The following is a 21768-nucleotide window of genomic DNA, read 5'->3' as shown; positions in this document are numbered from 1 at the left end:
TGATGGGGGCCACCATCTTGGAATGGTATACGTTCATGGTCTGCTATTCACATATCACCAACAGTTAAACAGGGTACAAAGATAGAAATTCTACTTTACGGAATTAAAGGGACTGATCTACCATATCTGGACTGAAGAATGAGCAGCGTGTGGTAGTATGTGACTATGTAACTATGGACAGGTCACGTGTCCATGTGGTCAGTGAAACCGCTGATTCTGCAAACTAACTGTATACTATTGTCACGGCTGTGAGCTTACATAATTTCCAATTAAATAATTCCCGGATCAAAGAGGAGGACAGACCACGAAATCCCGGTGCGCTTCATAAATCTCAGAAGCGGCAATGTGCGTCTGATGAGTAACATCAGTTCCAATTACATAATAAGTACGTCTCGAGTGGTAAACAGTCCATAAAATCACAGTGTTTCACATAAGGCTCAGAAGCGGCGATGTGTGTATGTTGTTCATGTAGTGCAGCCATTAGCTTTAAGGTGGACATTAGTGCAATTGGTCCGAACTATTAAAATTATACTGTATAGCATAGTTATAGGTGTACAGTGGAGTCGGGTGATCATCAGTGGTCGATATGGATATACCATGTCAAGCATTGTTTGTAAATATAGTCAATCTCCTTTTTCTCACAGTCACACGATAAAAACAGGGTCTGCAGATGATGGTGCACTCATTGTTATGAGGTGAACTGAAAATAAAACTATTGCCAATTCGGTAGAATGTGGGAGTCTAGGGAATAATGTAACATAGAATCAAGGCTTATAACGATAGAAAAACCTGTGAAAACGGAAAAGAAAGGAACGCACACAGATATGCTCAGTGGCGCTATTGTCACCATTACGTTAGTTATGGTATAATAAATTCATAAAAAGCAGCTCAGATCTAGCTCTTCATTAATTCCGCCTGGTGACAAAGCATCTAGTCTCTCTATCCAGAAGGCTGGAGGTCTCATTCTAGTTCACATTTGCAGTGCCATTTCACAGAGGCACCTCACCAGTCGGTTTGCACCCCATGCAGATTTATCAAGACATTAAAACTGAAAAATAAGGATTCAAAAGTTAGGTTGTGCATGCTCACCTCTCCTTAACATATACCTAAGTCCCACCCATCTTCCTGCCTGTTGTAGATCAAAGTGTCTCTCTGGTTAACTGAGCCCTTTGTGACTCTTGATTAAAGCACAGGTTTTCCCTTGAAGTATGTTCTTGGAGCAGACTTCCTGTCTCGCCCAAACCACATACTTCTCCCCTCTGAAAGGGGTCAGCTGTGCAGGGGTTTGCCTATGGTAAATAGTGGACCCAGACATGCATTTCACTGCCTTTCATACAGAGGGATGGGAGCTAGCTTCAAGTTGATACATTACACACCAAAGGGGTATTAGTCCTGCCTTTCTGTTGTCTCTTCAGCAACCAAGCCCACGTGGCAGGCTTGCCTCAATTATCTCTCATTAGTATGCACTGCCACAAGCAGGAAAACAAAGGAATGCAGATCCATGGAGCCTTTGATATTTTAATTAGGCTGCTCATGGCTGTAGGAAGGTGTGCCTTTCCTCTTCTTGGAATGCTTTCATGCACCCAGGGTTGTCACATTCCATGTGAATGTGACAGGGGAAGATGGCACCTGTAGGCTGTGTCTTCCCAGAGTACAGGTGACTGTGTTTTGTGCAGGGAGCAGATGAAATGGGTGCGGATTGGCCGCACTCATTTCTCGTAGGTTGATCTCCCATCATTCGAATTCCTCACAGTTCCCTTCTCCCGATCCATGGCAGTCATCTATTTTTGTAGTTTTATAATGAGCTGCGAAACGGCAAACGCAGTGTTTCTCAGCTTGTGATAAAAACACTATTAGTATCCCCAGTATAACGTGCTGGGTTACTAATAGCAATATAACCCTTAGAGGGGGCATTACCATTTAGGTAATTCTCCAGGGGTCATGTTAAATTCCTTGCTTCACTCGGGCTTCTAACTGCTGCCCCAGGGCATTACCTCACCAGTAATTTGGCCCTGCCTCGGGTTACATTGCTTAAATAGATAGTATTTTTCTTTCTTTTTCGGATTGGGTGTTTGGTTGTTTGTTTATTATTTATAGGGCACCCAATCCCATAGGTAGCTGGATGCACAACATAGCAAGATTACTTAAGGCTTGGTTACATTTTCCGCATATATATATGTGGGGGGGTAAAGTGAATAAAAATGTACAGGGGTAAGGAGGGGGGCTGTAAGGTGTCTCCCCCCACATATATATTTGTGGAAAATGAAAAAAATTGGACTTTTGGAGGTCAGACTTTTGTTTTCTGTAATTTCACGCAGATCTGGTTAAGGATCCTTTCAAAGGATAAACATGACATCCCTGAATGATTCTAGGTATGACTCAAAGCAAAACGCAATGTATTTTGTAGGGTAAATGATGGGCTTTGAGTGATAATTAATTAAGTATTCAGCATTCAGAGGAAGCCGAATATCTCAATTTCAGCTGGAATTCGAACAAATAAGAAGTCCATGCTGGTAGGTGTGTACTGTGGTGAACCAAGAGGAGGAGTCGGACTAGGACTTAGCATGTTCTATTTAAGGTTTTCTTTAAATAAAAATGAAAATGCCTATCAAGCCCTACTGCTATGAAGGTAATTCCCTAACTAACAAACTAAAACTAAGGGTGCTCATCAAATATCCAAATTAATATAGTCCTCGGTCCAAAACCCACTTTCTATCAGGCCCTACCACTTAGAAAAAAAGCATAACAACAATAGGGCAGGACAATCGTCTCTCCAATCCGGCTTTGCTTGGTCAGACTACTTGGGTTTTCTCCCAAAGGAGGGGTTTTCAAATGATCAAAATTCAAAACACAGTTCTCCAGCCTCTTTAGAGGTTGTTCGGGGCACATCGTAAGTCCTCACATGCATCCAACACTTTCCATTCTTTAAAGGGAAAGGGGATTTTCTTAGTGTAATTCCACCGTTCTTGCTCTTCTATTTGATAGTGTTCTTGTTTAGAGTTTATGCCATGGAACCCTCCAGGTTCTCGCTGGTCCCAGTCGTTTCCCTTATTGTTTGCATTTCTAGGGCTCATCAAATCCCTCTTGCCCTTTGATGTGCTTACTTCAGCAGAGTTTTGATTGGGCCTCTGCCCGTGTCCAGCGGTTGGGTTTCTCTGGCTCCCGTAACCCTCTAGGCATCCCGAACCTTGGATGTAAATGTCACTTAGTTCTCTAAGGCTCCCCAAAGCTCTCAGGTCCTCTGATATATTTAATTCAGCATGGCCTTGGTTGGGGCTCTGTCCGTGTTCAGTGTTTGGGTTTATCAGGCTCCCATAACCCTTTTGGATTTTCCATCACTCGGGTACTGAGCCGATCGCCCCACTCCTCAGTGTTACCTTCTTGGGAGCCTACGCTTCCCTTTTCTTGCCCAGTTCGCAGTCGGCACACTTCTAATGTGGAGGTTGGTGATTCGATCCCTTCATGACATCTGGTCTCAGCATTGGTTAACAGGCCCCAGCTCAAGAATGCTCCGTTGTGGTCGCCCCACCAGGTGAGACGGTAGACTAACACCTCTGTCTCAGCTTCATTGCCACTTGGGATGCCAGCCTTCTGGCATCTTGATAGCGATCGGCTCGCTCTCCATGCTACAGCCGGCTCTGAGGTCTAGTTTGGCTCTGCCCATCCAGGATATTTCACGTCATAGGCTCACCTCTGCGTAGAGTTCTCTCTCCTCCATTCAAGGTTCTTCATCTGTTTGTGTTAGTTACCAATAACGAAATGAGTGTGTCATTCCTCTTTGACTATTTGGGTTCAAGGGGAATTCAGCATAACCTGAAGCCAAAGAGATTAAAGTAATGTCACAGCTATTTGAAAACAGAAGTAACATCAGTCCTTTTGATTCCCATATATGAAGACAATGGGCCTCATTACGAGGTGGGCGGTAAGGGGTTAAAGGTGCCAGAGCCGTTAACCCCCTACCGCCCTATTACGAGGTCTCCTCGACGGACCCGGTAAGGACGCCTGGTAAAACCAGGCGTCCTTAGCAGGTCCCGCAAGGAGACCAGGATGCAAACATTTGTTTGCATCCTCCCCATTCCCATTGAGCCCTATGGGGGCTCGAATGGGAATGGGGATGGTCCGGGTCCGGGTTCCCTGAATGGGGAAATACTGGGCCCTCCAAGGTCGGAATGGCCCAGTATTTCCCCATTCAGGGAACCCAGACCCGGACCCAAGTTTGGGGGCAGCCATGCCCCTATTAAGGGCATGGATACCTCCAAACTCATAATGAGGCCCAATGTATTCTTGATAGGGAAATCCCCTAGAGGGGAGTAATTCCCAGAGAGGTCCCACTTTCCCAGACCCCTAGGGAGAGTCTTGTTGAGCAGGCTCACCCCTATCTTCAAAGCAGGTGGCTCCCCTCTGGGGAGAAGGGACGAATAGTCTAGATTTGTCACAGTACAGACCTCATGCTAAGGAGCCTAGTAGGGGAACCCACAGTCAGCGGACAGCAAATTCTGAGGCAATGAGGTGGCTTCACACCAGAGGAAGAGCAAGAAGCCTGCAGTGAGCTATATCCCTAAGGCAGTGAATTCAAGGAGTATGTTGAGCGTTCCTGAGACTATGAACCAAGAAGAGAGTTGGGAGCTAGATCCCTGAGACTGCCCATTTAGTTCAGGGAAAACCAGACTCAGACCAATAGTCGCTAGTCTCGGGAGGATAGCTCAGCGGCAACGTGCTCGCCTTGGAAGCAAGACCACACGGAGCAACACAGGTTTGATCCCCGGGTCTGCGCTTAGAAACCTCTGGGTATTAAGCGCGTTATAAATAACCTATCATATCATATCATAGGTCCTTGCAATCAGGTGTCCATCCTGACACTTTGAACATAGTGTGCCAAAGTTACATTAGTTCGCTCAGTTGGGGAGCAGGAGACTTTGGGGTCTAGGGAAAGCCTCCTGAAACATGATGCAAATGCTGGAGGTAGTAGATAGAGGATCTATCTCCCAGGGTCTGCTCTCCCAATTTTACCTCTTCGGCAAACGCAATCTCCCTGCAGGATAGAAACCCCCATATTCAGGTAGTATAGAGGTGTGGATGATTCCTAGAAGCAGTTTACATATTATGGCATATGGGATACTCCGAGACTGGAGCAAATACAGTACTGCATACATACGTTTGTTAAGACCAAGAAAAAAGATCACCCTGAATAGTTTAGTTGGGGAAGGCTGGGGGACTCACAAACAAATGAAAGACACATCATTAGAAGAGCACAGGTCATAACTTGCACAAAAAACAGAGTTGTAAAGTCGAACTGGTGCCATGATGAGAGTTAGTAAGCCCTTAGTTTACAATCTAGTCATTGCTGGTAGCAAAGCTAAGGGGAGGTCACCCACAGCACATGGGGATAATGATGAGAGGAGGAGAAGCATGCGGTTAAAGGGGGAACAAAGAAACCCTGGGCAATCCTGTGGCCCGAAGTCAATATGTTGCCTCGACAATACGGGGCATTACTGAGGAACTTAGATCAGTCTAGGTAGCAAAAAAAGAGGCAGGAGGAGCCTGGGGTTCAGAGAGTATGGATGATGGTTCAGAAATGTGGTGAAGGAGAGCAGAAGGCAAGAAGATGAAAGCATTGAGACCAAACTTACTATGAGCTACAACTCAGTCCCTGCCCCAACAAGTCATCCAACAAGGAAACCATGCCACAGAGAACCTGCCGGTCTCTATAGCTCAAATCCTGGCGCAAGCCAAACATGTTACTCCGGAGAGGAGCATAGTTACTAAGCTTGCTGGGCCTGTGGCCCTGACCCTGGGAAAAGCACTCAACAAACAGAAGAAGGGGAGCATTTTTAGCCTGCCCATATCTATATCCCAAGCCCTGATAGGTGGCAGAGACCTTAAAGGGAACAAACAAAGATCACACCTCTTGTGGGCTCTAGCCATGAAGGGTGACCCTAGGCTAGTGTAGGTGAATAGTTTCAGTCTAACAAGCACCTGGGTGGAGAGGCAATTGCTCCTGGCAATAGTTGTGTGTATTCCCTAAGGCAAGGGGCGATACTACGTCCTTCCTGATAGGCTTATTTTCCATCACCCTTCACAAAGTCTTTGTGGGCGACCTATACACTGATGATTCTCACAGCTAAACCAGAAAACCCCCTAAAAGGCATCTCAGAAGAAGAGCTACGGCTCAATTGCAGGAACTGTTTATGAGGTATACCGTGTCCAAGCCTGCCAATAAACTATCTCACATCTTGACATACTGCTAAACATGTCAGGCCAATGCACTACTTACCTTATCCTACTACTAACTACCCTACAACTCCTTGCCAGCATCTTCACAGTCTTTCCCATCGGAAGCATACCAAAAGAGAATAGCCTATACCTTCTCAACCCGCAAACCATGGCTCTTAATCATAGTAGCCCCCAGCGTTCCAAACACACCCTGTGCAAAATCCTAGGGGATTACACCACACTCCCATGCACTACGACTAACAGAAACCTCAGTTTGCGCACCAGACTTCCTAAACTATATGAGCCTCTGACCAGATCTCTACCTCCCACCAATAAGAAAGCCATCGTTCACTGCATCCTGATGCCCAATACTGCCAAATGCCTTATCTCCCCACCTGCTCCCGTTGCCACTGCTACTCAGACCACTACACCCCCCTCTAAGGACATAGTTCTTACCAACCCCTCTCTACGCCCGACGCTAGTCAAAATAAATAATCAGCCTCTCAAAGGAGCCCTCCTCAACGCAAGGTCTCTGGTGGCTCATGCAATTGACATAGCGGACTAAGGGGTGGATTCATGGAAGAAACATGCGCCGAAAATCCCAGCGCAAGCAGGCGCAAGGTGGCGCAAGCGTGAGAAACCCAGCGCACGCGCACGCGTGCGATTCAAAGAAGACGCTGCGCGTGTTTCCCGCTGTCCATACGCCAAATCCTGCCGTGGCGCACGCGGGCACACACGGCGCGCGCTACGTGCACAGCAAAAGCGCACATAGCGCGGCGCACACAATCAAAGTGGGCGGAACAGTGGGCGTAACACGCGGAATGGGGAACAACACGTGAAAAAGAAGGCGTAACTGGGGAAGTACTGCAGGGAACTACACGGAACGCCCACACGCACACAAACAACCCGTATTCATGGATTCGAATATGGGAAACCCGCGCACGGCAAAAGACGCACACAGGCATCAACGCGTCCGCCACAGGAAGGCAGGCGCAAGCGTCCCCGCGCACAGCATAAAAGTGCGCACAAACAACAAACACGTATATACAGCTACGATGAATGCCCCATTTGTCGCAGCACTGATCGTGGGACACCGCAGGAGGAGGAGAATAGCCAGGGCACGCATTTTCGCACCACGGACAAGCCTTTTTGGGATGCCTGACGACCAGGTCTACGGCAGGTATAGGTTTCCACCCCATATCATCCTAGACCTGGTCAGGGATGGGAAGATGACCTCACATCCCCCACCCTTTGCTCCCAAGCATTGAGCCCCTTGGAGAAGGTGCTCAATGTCCTGCATTTCTTGGCCACTGGGTCATTTCAGCGGACTACTGCCATAGTGGCGGGGGGGGGTCTCACAGGCCACGCAGTCACGCTGCCTACACCAGGTACTGGCAATCATGACAGCGCCCCCCTCAGTCCGCAGGCACATATACATGCCCAGAACCCCCGCAGAAAGGCAGGCCGTTGTCCTGGATTTTTACAGGGTGGCACACTTCCCCAAAGTGCTCAGTGCCATAGATTGCACCCATGTGGCCCTACGTCCACCTAGGGCCACTGAGCACATCTACCGAAACCGCAAGCACTGACATTCCATCAATGTACAGGTGGTATGCGATGCAAAGGGAATCATCACCTCTGTCTATGCAAACTACCCTGGCTCCACCCATGACAGTTTCATATACAGAATGTCCGCCCTGAGCCGGGCCCTGGAAGCTGGGCAGCATGGCGACACCTGGCTCCTAGGTGAGTACAAATGCCCTTGCACATGCATGCATGTCACACACACACACACAAATACACAAACCCCAATAATCACAACCATTTACACCTCCCCAGGGGACAGTGCCTACCCTCTGAGCAACCATATGATGACGCCAATCCGGAACCCCACCACACCACCCCAGGTAAGATACAACGCCGCCCATATTGCAACCAGGGCCATAGTGGAGCGCACATTCGGAGTGCTGAAGTCACGTTTCCGCTCCCTTAACCGTTCTGGCGGGCAGCTACTCTATGCACCCCCAGTAGTGTGCAGGATCATTGTGGCAGCATGTGTCCTGCACAATGTTGCAACACGGCAGGGCGTACCGGTGGACATGGTGGGGCCCCCACATCCCCAACCACAGGCACAGGCGCTGCCCATGGGAGGGGACAGGGCATGTGGCGAGGAAGCCCGGACCCAGCTTGTGGGCACATTTTTCACCTAAACTCCCACCCCTGCGGAGTGCACACAGGCCTGGCACATACCAGGTGACAATCGATGATGACAAAGAGACAGTCAACTGTCACAACCTTACCACCCTGAGATAGTTGCCATGGAAGTGCCACATTGTCTGCATCCCTAGCTACTTAAACACAAGCTATCCTGTGTGACCAAAAGGCACACATATGACATATGACATGACATGATATGGCATTTGTAACGTGCCTATACACAAGTGTTTCTAGGTGCGACGAGGCAGGGAGGGGGGAACAAGGGAAGACAGACAACGATACTACTAGGCCAGGTGTCATTTAAATTGCGCAAGTGCAGGGGTAGGGGGAAGGGAAAAGTGCAAGGGGAAGGGGTGGGGGGGAGTGCAGCAGAGGGTAAGTAGAATAAAAAACAAATAAATAGGCCAGCTGGTGGCAAATGCAAAGGTAAGTGCAGACAAGTGCTGGGAAGGGGGGGCTGTTGGGATAGAGAGACAGTCCCGCAGTGCAGGGGTTGCCAGGGAAGCAGTGCAAGTGGAGAGTGGCTGGGCCAGGGACCGAGGTCGGTGAGAGTGGCCCAGTTGCAGATCCAGTGCAGTTTCAGTGAAGAATTTAGCAAGGGAGAGGGAGAGAGAAAGCAGAAGCAAAGAGGAAGGTCTTGAGGTGCTTCCGGAACCGGAGATGGTTCTCCTCAAGTTCCAGGGAGGCAGGAAGGCTGTTCCAGAGGGAGGCCCCTGCCGCGGAGAGAGATCTACCCCCAGCTCGTTGCTTTGAGAAGCGGCTGACCCTGACATGCAAGGTGTGAATCACACACACCTGCAAAACAGGCCATGACCATCACTGTTATGTCAGTCAAACCCTCCCAAACCACAACATGACATGGCACGCAAAAGCCATACACCAACACAGTACCAATAAGGTACACATTGTCATGTCAAAAATGTACAGTGGCATCAGACAATGATGCCTGACATGGAATCAGATGAAATGACTGACCAACAACCTCCCACCCAAAATAAGTCATTCCCAAATGCATTACAAAAGTTGTAGACGTAACATAACAATGAATGCCTGTCTACATGCATATTGTGCATTGCAAAATCAACACTGCAGCTTCTGTGTGCTGTGTCCAACTCCTGCAACACACTGCTCAGCGCACAGCACAGTGAACAGCTATTGTGTGTGATGCACAACCTGAGCATCACATCTAAGCGACAAACCACATCAAAAAGCAAATTAGGCATGTACAGGATCCATAATTGGTCACAGAACATGTGCTGCAGGGACACAGTGGGCACCAGAAGGCAAACAGAGTGTAGACATGGAAATCCAAGGGTGGTTGTACATGTAGTGCATCATAGTGCAAGTGTGTGGGTCAGTAAGGACATGCACTCAACACATGCATGTGCAATCAAGTGACCATCAGTGTCCTCTACACATCACATGTGAACATTCACCATGTGTACACCCCAGCATGTCAAACCACAACTATCCCCTCACACCTGAAAGGTAAACACAACACATGAACAGGCATTGATCAGCAGAACACAAAATGTACATAGGATACCACAATTACAATGTCAGGGTCCCCATCACACTGCAGGGCAAGGCAACTATCAACAACAAAACACCCCCTCCTCCCTCACAAATGACCATGACCCACTGAACAACTGCACCTGGGTCATGGAGCCTTCAACCCTCAATTTCACCTGGCCACAGGATCACCCTTCCCCTTCGTCACCATCTGCCACCTTGTGTGTAAAAAGGTGCCTGCACCCTCAGAGTCCACCTTCATTTGCAAAATCACAAAATCCAAGGCAGAAAAACGAACCAGAACACCCTCCAGTAGATGACTTGACGTAGCAGTACCTCACAAAGGCCAAGTACTTCCACAATGATGTAACAACCAAGGTAGCACAGTAAAACAATGTCACAACAGGATGTGAACCATGTGTGGTACATAACATAGAATTATGCACCACAAATGGATGTGTACTGTCACAGGTCCCGTGTACAGGCGCAGGAGTGGCACGAACCAACCACCCCCACCGTGGCCCGGGTGCCTGCAAGGTCAAACTCACACAGGCCTCTGAGACCCTGGTGGGGAAGGAGGGTCAGGGATATGCAGTCGGGACAGGCGTTGGCACACTGGATAACTGGAATGAGTGGCAGGAGAGGGGAGGAGGAATGACACATGAAAGTAGGGAATGCACAAAAATGTACTATCTGCATGAACACATACACAATCCGAACAAACTTGGACATCATTGTCATGGCCTTCTGTAGTCCAGGCTTAGGAGTGGCATGAACCAACCACCCCCTCTAGGGTTTTGGCGCCTGCAAGTTTGGGGCTTACACAGGCATCCGCAACCCCAGCGGGGAAAGAGGGTTAGGGAACGTTGGTCGGATAGGTACGGGAAGCAGGAACACCGGGTAGAGGGTACAGGGTTTAGAATTGGATAGGACTCTGGGTGATTAGGGGAAAAAAACATACCAAATTGAATTACACATTCATCCATGCATTAGTGCACCCCCAGCAAGCCTATGCAGAGCAGTTTGAAAGAAAAACAACAAGACACTTAGCTCTGGTTTTGAGTGCTGGCCTCCTGCCTGCGCACTCTCAGGTCCGGTTACAGGAGCACTTCAATGCTGCAAAGAGAGCCACAGTTAATAATCTGTGCGTGCCCATAACACAAAAACACACCACCAAATATGCCCCATAGCAACAAACTACTCTACAAACAGACAATCTGGTGTAGATGCTTCGTACCCATATGTAACATTACCCCTGTGATGGGTCATACACAGTCAATGCAGTAAGTCAGCCGCCGGTGGGTGCGTGGCAAATGGAACACCAATGTGTCACAATTCACACAACATGCAATGTTCCCTGGGTAAGCAGACAGACCCATATAGCAAGGCATGACTTCAGAACAAGTCGTGTTCCACCATGACCAAAACAAAGTAGGCAGTGCATGTTTCAAAATGTACAAGGAAATGAAATGCACTGCACCGAGTATGTCCCTTGCTGTATGTCCCTGTGAGCTGCTCCTTTCCATGTCTCTGAAGGCTACATGGTTGATACAAGTGCCTCAATGGACCTTGGTGTACCGGAGGGTATGTGCCACTGCCTCTGCAGGTGCCCCAGACAACCTTACCATCAACAGCCATCAGTCCACCAACACATCTGAGCTGTATTGTGTGCTTCAACACCAATATTCGTCCAAGCTCACCCTCAGTGCTGTTACTAAGCCTGCATGTGCAACTGGCCTGGTTGAAGCTTTGCTGTGTTGTGGCCCCCCTGTGCTGCTCACCTTGCCTGGAGTTCCTTGGAACACGTCAGCAGTTCTAGGATGTAGGTCTGCAATCCCTGTGCCTCTGCTTGTGCACACATGTGCATGTGGGCACCAACAAACGTGTCCAGAATTCAGACGTCCAATGGGCCATGTCTGCTAGCAAAGGAGGTCTGGAGGCTCATCCCCCTGCAGAAAGGGCATGAAACACATGATTAATGCTTTAAAGTCATCTGTGTGTGTCTCTTCAGGCATCTCATTACTGGACCATGTCAGACACTTACATCAGAAATCACACCATCAGTCCGTCTTTCACATCCAAAGTGTAGAACACACTATCTACAGCATGAATTGCAACAAGCATGTGTACAGTAAAGATAAGAAACATACTACACAATGCATAGCAATGAATGTACACATTAATCATGAAACACCCCATCTAGCAAAAGCTGAACAGTGGTCAATAACACCGCAATCATCCCCACTAGGGGTGTCAACACAAGTTACACAGCACCAGACATGCCACAGATATGACAGTCCAAAGCCCTTGTGTAATAGGCTGTCACACCAAACCATCCTTGCGAGCCCATGGATAAGGGAGGCAGGAGTGGCATATGTGAGTCAAGGACCCCAAGCAGCAAACACATACACAAGACAAGCCTGAAGGGCCCAGCTGGAACAGACAGTGGATGCCTTCAAAAGCCACAACGCACCGCACCGTCACATGAAAGCACAATAGACAAGCATTTTTAAATTATATTAACTAATTACACTAACTATGAAAAACCTACATTACCTAATTAAACTAACTATCAAACAGAAACTTAATTAACTAAACTAAAAGAAAAATCAAAAATGTCCACATACGACCCGGGGGGGAGGGAGGCACCCAGGAGGGGGGAGGTACAGGGTGCTGCTCAACACCCACATGCGATGATGCTGAGCCAAAAAAAAAACCTCCATGGGCTCAACGCCTGCACAGCCCGACCTATGTGGGAGATAGATGGTCGTCCGAGTCTGTATCATCCTGGAAAGGAGGACGTGGCACAGTAGCCTGGCCACGCCTAGCCACAGCTTGCCCCTCGTCGGCAGCAAGTCTGCGGATGGGTGAGCCTGGTTCTGTGTGGCGATACAAGGTAGCATGTGTAACACAGAGTTCCTCCTACAAGGCCTGGCTGGACAACCGCTGCACCTCCCGGCAAGCCTGTAGCTCAGCCGAGATGGTACGCTCAAGCTGTGCAAACCTCTCCTCTGCCCGCTGCCTCTGGGACATCATAAGGACACCCAGAGTGGATTTGAGGGAAGCATACTCCTGTCATGATCTCTGCTTCCAAAAGATCAGGACTTGCCCGACTCCCTTGGAAGCAGACCCATAACCCCAGTTCCGAGTGCCAGCCAGTCCCAATTGGGACCTTTTGGACCCTGTCCTGGCGCTAGTGGCACCAGGCTCATAAAGATGCCCAGTCCCAGCGCTGGAAGCGCCGGGCTCATAATGCTTGGGTGGACTTACCTGCAGCAGACCATGCTGCTTACTTACCTGCCAGTTGAACCCCTGATCCTCTTCTGTTTGGGACTACTTTTCCTGTTGGGTGGGGCAGGAGCCACTCCCTAGGTTCAGAACACTGGAACTCTTCTGGAAAGCAGGAACTCTTTTCTTACCTAGGCGTGGCTGTGGAAGGAGACATCTAAGCACTACAGGAGGCTATTTAAACCACACCCGATGGATGAATCTTGCTTTGCGTTATTCTGCATTCTCTGCAGCAGAACGCTCATCGTGTCTTCTGCTTCTGATCCTGGGCCTAAGGGAACAAAGGCTTACCATCCTGGAATCCAGTCTTCAGCAGCACCTGTAAAGACAAAGAAAGAACAGGTTAGCACTACGGTCTTCAGTGGCAGCGCATCTCTTACCTGGTCCATCGGCTGTCACCAACGCCTCGCGCTGCATTCCGGCATCTGAAAGACAAAGGCTTACCTACTCTTCGCATGCTCCGGAGGTCTTCGCACTGCATTCCGGCATCTGAAAGACAAAAGCTTACCAGCTCTTTGCACGCTCCGGAGGCCTTCGGCGCTGCATCCCGCATCTGAAAGACAAAAGAAGGTGCGTTTAAAGACATTGGGCAGCTTTATTACTCACGTGCCATTACTCCTTCCCACGCCGAATCCAGTGGGTATTCCAGCACCCTTCAGCTTCTCTAAAACTCCGAACTTGTACCTGCAAGATAAAAGGGACAGTTAGTGCGCATTGTGAAGCAGGCTACAAGCGCTTACTTACGTGCTTCCAGGTGCTTCTATTCCTCACGCGGGTTCGATCCTCAACTCTCATCAGCCCGCCATCTGCCATCGCCGGAACCCTGCAAAACAAGAGATATCATTACAAAAGACTTTTAAGACATTTGAAGTGCCCAGAACTTACCGTTCGTGCAGTTAACGACGGACAGCAGTCCTCTGAGGTCAAGAGGCCTGCACCCTTATCCAGTGAAGAAAGTGGTTACGGCACCCTGCCCCGAGGCAGATGGAGAGCTCGGCGTTCACTTACCTAAGGTGAGGGTGTTAACCTTTGGGGTTCTACAGGAGAAGAGAAAGGGAAGAGGAGAGAGGCACCCAATAACCCCAGTTCATTAATCCCATATTTTCTATCTGCAGACATCTTACTCTTTGAGTCAGACATACAGTGCACAGAGGTCCAGCCCAAAGAGCCAACCGTGTGTTACACATCACCTTTGAAGATACGGCATTCACCCAGTCAAGACCGGCGCCTCTGCGGGAATCAGGTGAGCGTTACAGAACGCAAAGCCTATCGCAAAACTCCCACTCAGGCGCTATGGAAACCTCGGATACCGACCAGCTAGCCCAGTTACTTGGGGAACTAAGAGCAGAAGTGCATGCAGCCCGTCAGGAAACGAATGCTCTAAGAAGGGAACTGATTATTTCCAAGGAGCGAACAGACGATCTCGCTAGACAATTGCTACAGTCACAAGCCGGACAAACTCCGTTACCCGCATCAGGGGCAAATCTTCCTTCAACATCCTCTACGAACCCAGTGCAGATCAACCTACCTGGGAATGTACCTCTGGCTCCGCCCGAACGATTTTCTGGTGACCCAAAGAGGTTTGCAGTATTTATTAATCAGTGCCGGTTGCACTTCTTATGCCGGCCAGCAGCCTTTCCAACTGATCAAGCTAAGGTAGCTTTCGTGCTTTCGTACCTTAGTGGCAATGCGGCAGACTGGTCGATCCCTCTAGTTAATCAAGATGATCCGGTTCTCCATGATTTTCAAGCTTTTCAGCTCAGTATGGAAAAACTGTTTGCAAGACATTCACAGGGGCAGGCCTTGGACAATGAGCTCCTTTCATTGCGACAGGGTAATCAAGACCTTTTGGCTTATATTGCGTCTTTCAACAGACTGATAGTGGAAACTCGATGGCCTGAGGACAAAAGGATTACGCTGTTTTATAGAGGTCTACGTGGAGAGCTCAAAGATGTGTTAGCCCAAGTAGTGAATCCCCCGCAAGACTGTTCGGACTATATTGACTTAGTCGTTCAAATTGACCACAGACTGCAGAACAGGAAGGCCGATCGTTCCAAGTTTGATGCTCGAGTATTTTCCAAACCACCAACTCCTACCAAAGGAGTAGACTCCGGGGAACCCATGCAAATAGGGGGCCTGAAAGGACCACTAACACAAAAGGAGCGGGAAAGGAGAAAACAGCTGCAATTATGCCTCTATTGCAGAAACTCGGGGCACTTTCTTCGAGACTGTCCGGTGAAACCAGCCAAGAAGGCAGTAGGAGCTGCAGTTACCAGGGTCACAAACTCTGAGCAGGGAAAGGACCTCGCCCGACAAGAATAGAGGTCCTCTTGCCGAGCGTTAAAACCAGTTCCGTGACCTCGCATTTCGTGATACCTATGGTCCTCATTAGCCCTGAACATCCGGATCGATTACATGCGATTGAAGCTTACGTCGACAGCGGTGCCATCGGCAATTATGTGGATCATGAAATGGTTTTGAGGATGAATCTGACTCTTTGTCCAAAGGCTGTAAAGGACGTCATTACTACGGTGGATGGTACGGAGATAGCCTCCGGACCAGTAACGCATACCACCCAAGAAGTGACGCTAGTAAGTCAAGATGGACACCATGAGAAGATCGTGTTCGATGTGATCAAGGCCCCTCAGTTCCAGATTATTCTAGGAATTCCTTGGTTAGAGAAGCACAATCCTCAGATCGATTGGCGAGCAAGAACGGTTCAGTTTCCAGAATGTGTCTCTACTTGTCACCCTCGACCTGGTGTTGCACTGGCAGCAATTTCCTCGGAGGCTCCTCAGTTACCTCCTGAATACCTAGAATTCCAAGATGTTTTCCGGAAGGATCAGGCTAACTCTCTACCTCCTAATAGGTCTTATGACTGCCAGATAGACCTGATACCTGGATCTACTCCTCCTTGTAGTAGAATTTATGCCCTCACCGAGCCTGAGAATCTTCACCTCCGACAATACCTGGATCAATACCTAGCGAATGGGTTTATTCGTCCTTCCAAGTCCCCTGCTTCCTCAGCTTTGTTCTTCGTTCCAAAAAAAGAAGGGGACCTTAGAACTTGTATAGATTATCGCGCCCTGAACCAGATCACCGTTAAGAATAGATATCCGTTACCTTTGATCCCTGAACTCCTGGACCAAGTCAGAAAAGCATGCATATATACAAAGCTGGATCTTAGAGGAGCCTACCACTTGGTACGAGTAAAAGAGGGCGATGAATGGAAGACAGCCTTCCGCACCAAGTATGGGCTATTTGAATATCAGGTCATGCCCTTCGGACTTTGCAATGCCCCGGCCGCCTTTCAATATTTTATGAACGATGTCCTCAGAGAGCTCATAGATGTGTGTGTTGTTGTTTACATTGACGACATCCTCGTTTATTCTTCATCGGAAACTGAACATCGGAAACACGTGAAAATGGTCCTCGAGAGATTGCGTCAACACAAACTTTTCGCTAAGTTGGAAAAATGTGTTTTCAACGTGACTGAAGTTGAATTCTTGGGATTCATATTATCACCTAGCGGAGTGCGTATGGATTCAAAGAAGGTCGATGCAATTCTCAAATGGCCATCGCCATCCTCCGTAAAAGGTGTTCAAAGCATGTTAGGCTTCGCTAACTTTTACCGCAGGTTTATCCCCGAATTCTCTCGAATAGTCCAGCCCATCACCGCCTTGTTAAAGAAAAACAAACGTTTTGAATGGTCTACCGAGGCGGAACAAGCTTTCCAGAATTTGAAGACTAGATTTATCTCTGCACCGATCTTAAAACATCCGCGCCCAGAACTCCCCTACATCGTTGAAACTGATGCTTCGAGCCTTGCCATGGGGGCAGTTCTATCACAAAAGGACCCAGTAACCAATCAGTTGCATCCCATGGCATTTTGGTCCCGCAAATTCTCGCCTCCTGAAATCAATTACACTATTACTGATAAGGAACTTCTAGCTATCAAGTCCGCCTTTAAGGCTTGGCGGCATTATCTTCTGGGGGCCCGACACACCGTTACTGTGATTACAGATCACCGAAACCTGCAATATTTGAAAACCGCAAAAGCTCAATCCTCTAGGCAACTCCGTTGGGCACTATTCTTTGCCGAGTTTGACTTCATAATTACCTATCGAACTGGTACAAAAAACGGTAAAGCTGATGCCCTTTCTCGGATGGGAGTGGAAGAACATTTGATCAATCCTAAACCTGTACCTATCATTCCCGAACAAAGAATTCTAGGTGTAATCGCCACACAATCCATAGAGGAAGTTAAGGATAAAGCCAGGCTACTGATAACTCCAGCAGACATACAGAATTGGCATCTGCAGGGAAAGGACTTTACGGTGAAGGACAACCTATTATATTTCCAAGAACGGTTATACCTGCCCAGCACAGATTTACAGAAAAAGGTAATCTCTTGTTATCACGATTCTTTAATGGAAGGACATCCCGGTATGACCAAGACCTCGGAAAAGATCAAGCGCTACTTCTGGTGGCCGTCTTGGAAAAAAGATATCAGAGACTTTATAATGTCCTGTGGAGTATGCGCCCAAAACAAGAGTCAAAAGGAAAAACCAGCCGGCCTCTTACGCCCTATTGACATCCCGCCTCGCCCTTGGCATACGCTTTCTATGGACTTCATCACCGATCTACCCCCATGCTCCGGATACAATACGATCCTAGTAATCGTGGACCTATTCTCCAAGATGGCGCATTTCATTCCACTCAAAGGCTTACCAACAGCAGCAACTCTGGCCTGAGAATTTCTCGAAAACATCGTCCGACTGCACGGTTTTCCTTCAGTTCTAATTTCGGATCGAGGTAGTCAATTTATTTCTCATTTTTGGCGAAGGCTGTCGGTCGGCTCAAATTGATGTGAGACTTTCGACCAGCCACCACCCTCAAACCGACGGACAAACCGAGAGGACCAATCAAACTCTGGAACAGTATTTGCGCTGCATGCTACAACAAACTGAAAAAACTTGGAAAGATATCCTTTGGATAGCCAAATATGCCTACAATAACTCTGTCCACTCGGGAACTGGGAAGACCCCGTTTTTTCTTTTATACGGTAGTCACCCTCGAACCTCGGAGTTGGATCCACTCCAAGATCTTGGAACACCAGCAGTAGACCACCTGCATTCTACAATCACCCAAGCCTTTAAGGAAGCCGTTTCTCACCTTCAAAGGGCTAAAGAACAATACAAGAAAGGAGCAGACCAACATCGGAAGGAAGCCCCCCAATATCAAGTAGGAGATCAAGTCTGGTTATCCACCAAATATCTACCTCTAAAAGGACCACGCACATTCAACCCAAGATACCTTGGTCCCTATTCCATCACTACCATAGTAAATCCAGTAGCGGTCAAGTTGGACTTGCCCCCTCACATGAAGATACATCCGGTCTTCCACGTCTCTCTATTAAAACCCGTGCAACCTCAAACCCGACTAACTACATCTCCAAAACCTATTCTAGTTGATGGAGAACTCGAGTTTGAAGTCAAAAGTATCCTGGATTCCAAGATCTCCAAATCTAAACTATTTTACCTGATTGACTGGAAAGGCTACGGTCCCCAAGAAAGATCCTGGGAACCTGCAGAATATGTCCACGCGCCTCGTCTAATCAAAAGATTTCATCGAACATTTCCTAACAAGCCCAAACCCCCGGAGAAGCCCGGTTTGGGAGGGGCCTTGAGGGGGGGTGCTGTCATGATCTCTGCTTCCAAAAGATCAGGACTTGCCCGACTCCCTTGGAAGCAGACCCATAACCCCGGTTCCGAGTGCCAGCCAGTCCCAATTGGGACCTTTTGGACCCTGTCCTGGCGCCAGTGGCACCAGGCTCATAAAGATGCCCAGTCCCAGCGCTGGAAGCGCCGGGCTCATAATGCTTGGGTGGACTTACCTGCAGCAGACCATGCTGCTTACTTACCTGCCAGTTGAACCCCTGATCCTCTTCTGTTTGGGACTACTTTTCCTGTTGGGTGGGGCAGGAGCCACTCCCTAGGTTCAGAACACTGGAACTCTTCTGGAAAGCAGGAACTCTTTTCTTACCTAGGCGTGGCTGTGGAAGGAGACACCTAAGCACTACAGGAGGCTATTTAAACCACACCCGATGGATGAATCTTGCTTTGCGTTATTCTGCATTCTCTGCAGCAGAACGCTCATCGTGTCTTCTGCTTCTGATCCTGGGCCTAAGGGAACAAAGGCTTACCATCCTGGAATCCAGTCTTCAGCAGCACCTGTAAAGACAAAGAAAGAACAGGTTAGCACTACGGTCTTCAGTGGCAGCGCATCTCTTACCTGGTCCATCGGCTGTCACCAACGCCCCGCGCTGCATTCCGGCATCTGAAAGACAAAGGCTTACCTACTCTTCGCATGCTCCGGAGGTCTTCGCACTGCATTCCGGCATCTGAAAGACAAAAGCTTACCAGCTCTTCGCAGGCTCCGGAGGCCTTTGGCGCTGCATCCCGCATCTGAAAGACAAAAGAAGGTGCGTTTAAAGACATTGGGCAACTTTATTACTCACGTGCCATTACTCCTTCCCACGCCGAATCCAGTGGGTATTCCAGCACCCTTCAGCTTCTCTAAAGCTCCAAACTTGTACCTGCAAGATAAAAGGGACAGTTAGTGCGCATTGTGAAGCAGGCTACAAGCGCTTACTTACGTGCTTCCAGGCGCTTCTATTCCTCACGCGGGTTCGATCCTCAACTCTCATCAGCCCGCCATCTGCCATCGCCGGAACCCTGCAAAACAAGAGATATCATTACAAAAGACTTTTAAGACATTTGAAGTGCCCAGAATTTACAGTTTGTGCAGTTAACGACGGACAGCAGTCCTCTGAGGTCAAGAGGCCTGCACCCTTATCCAGTGAAGAAACTGGTTACGGCACCCTGCCCCGAGGCAGATGGAGAGCTCGGCGTTCACTTACCTAAGGTGAGGGTGTTAACCTTTGGGGTTCTACAGGAGAAGAGAAAGGGAAGAGGAGAGAGGCACCCAATAACCCCAGTTCATTAATCCCATATTTTCTATCTGCAGACATCTTACTCTTCGAGTCAGACATACAGTGCACAGAGGTCCAGCCCAAAGAGCCAACCGCGTGTTACACATCACCTTTGAAGATACGCATTCACCCAGTCAAGACCGGCACCTCTGCGGGAATCAGGTGAGCGTTACAACTCCTCCCTCAGGGCATCCATATGCGCCTCTGATTGAGCGGCAATTGCTTTAAGCAGAGACGACATTTCAGCCTGGCGTGCCTTGTCTGAGGCCGCCATGCCCAGCCTGAGCAAGTGGGCCGTGGACCGTGCCGCCTGCTGCTGGAGAAGCGCCTAGCAGGGGGGAGCACAGATCGGGCCACACGCTCCATGCTCTCAGCGATGTTCTCCATTGCTGCCCCCTGCCGTTCTGAATTGGCAGTCATGTCTTGCTCCCACTCAGTATACTGCGGTTGCGCGCGGCGACCGCGTTGCTGGGCTTGGCCCCTGTGGGACCCAAGGACCGGGTGTCCTCGCTGTGTTGGCACCGCCTGTGGCTGCACGACTACATGCCCCCGTCGACGTGATGTCCCAGGCACATCAGTGACTGGTGTGGAGGGTGACCCTGCGTCCCGATCCACCACGGGCAGAGGAACCAAGACTGTCTGATCCCTCAGTGCAGGTGTCGCGGACAGAGGAGTGTCCACATCAGAATCACTCACCCCTGACACATGGGCCCTCATTACGACCCTTGCGGAAATGAACCGACCGGACCGCCATAGCGTAAATAGCGTTTCCGCCATTGCACGATGGAGCAAAGTGCGGCTCATTCCGACCCATCGGGCACGAGCACCACGCCATGGCGGAAGTGCAAAGTCCGCGATGGCGGAAATGACCCCAAAACGGCCCACACCGCCGCCGTACGGCGCCCTAGGTGCAATACCGCCACCCATCTCAGCGGACACCGCAGTGAGCGCCAACCGGAAAGTACGGTGACCGTAAATATACGGAAACGGAAGTAAAAGCATGGTCCCGGAACGGGAAACATCCCGCCGTACACCTATAAAACCACAAATTCCACACAACCATGAAAAATACTACCCTGAGACACATCCCAACCCGTCATCCACCCTAGTGAAACCAAGAAAAATGGGAAAAGTAGCGAAGAAAGCGTGCGACCGCAAGCGGCAGGTCCACTTCTCCCGTGAGGAACTCACGGTGCTCACGGAGACCCTCCAGGAGAATGCTGCCGTCGTCTTCTCCACGCAAATGACCAGGACGGCACTTGCGAACAAGAAGGCCATATGGGCCCTGGTGGCACAGCGGGTAAGTGCGGTGGGGACCGCACCCCGCAACCCACAGCAATGCAGAAAGCGATGGGACGACCTGCGGATACGCGTCCGTAGCATACTTTCTGCCAACCGCAACATTGCCACAGCTACCGGGGGAGGATCGGAATCACCCATCAAGTTGACCCCCTGGGAAGAAATCTGTGCCTCCACCATTGGAATGGAGAGCATAGAGGGAGTCGGAGGGATGGAGAAAGGAGTGCAGACATCCGAAGATTCAG

The sequence above is a fragment of the Ambystoma mexicanum genome, chromosome 1p, assembly GCF_040938575.1.
Source record: "Ambystoma mexicanum isolate Mex_15411 chromosome 1p, UKY_AmexF1_1, whole genome shotgun sequence".
Taxonomy (NCBI): Eukaryota; Metazoa; Chordata; class Amphibia; order Caudata; family Ambystomatidae; genus Ambystoma; species Ambystoma mexicanum.
This window is presented reverse-complemented; position numbering follows the sequence as displayed.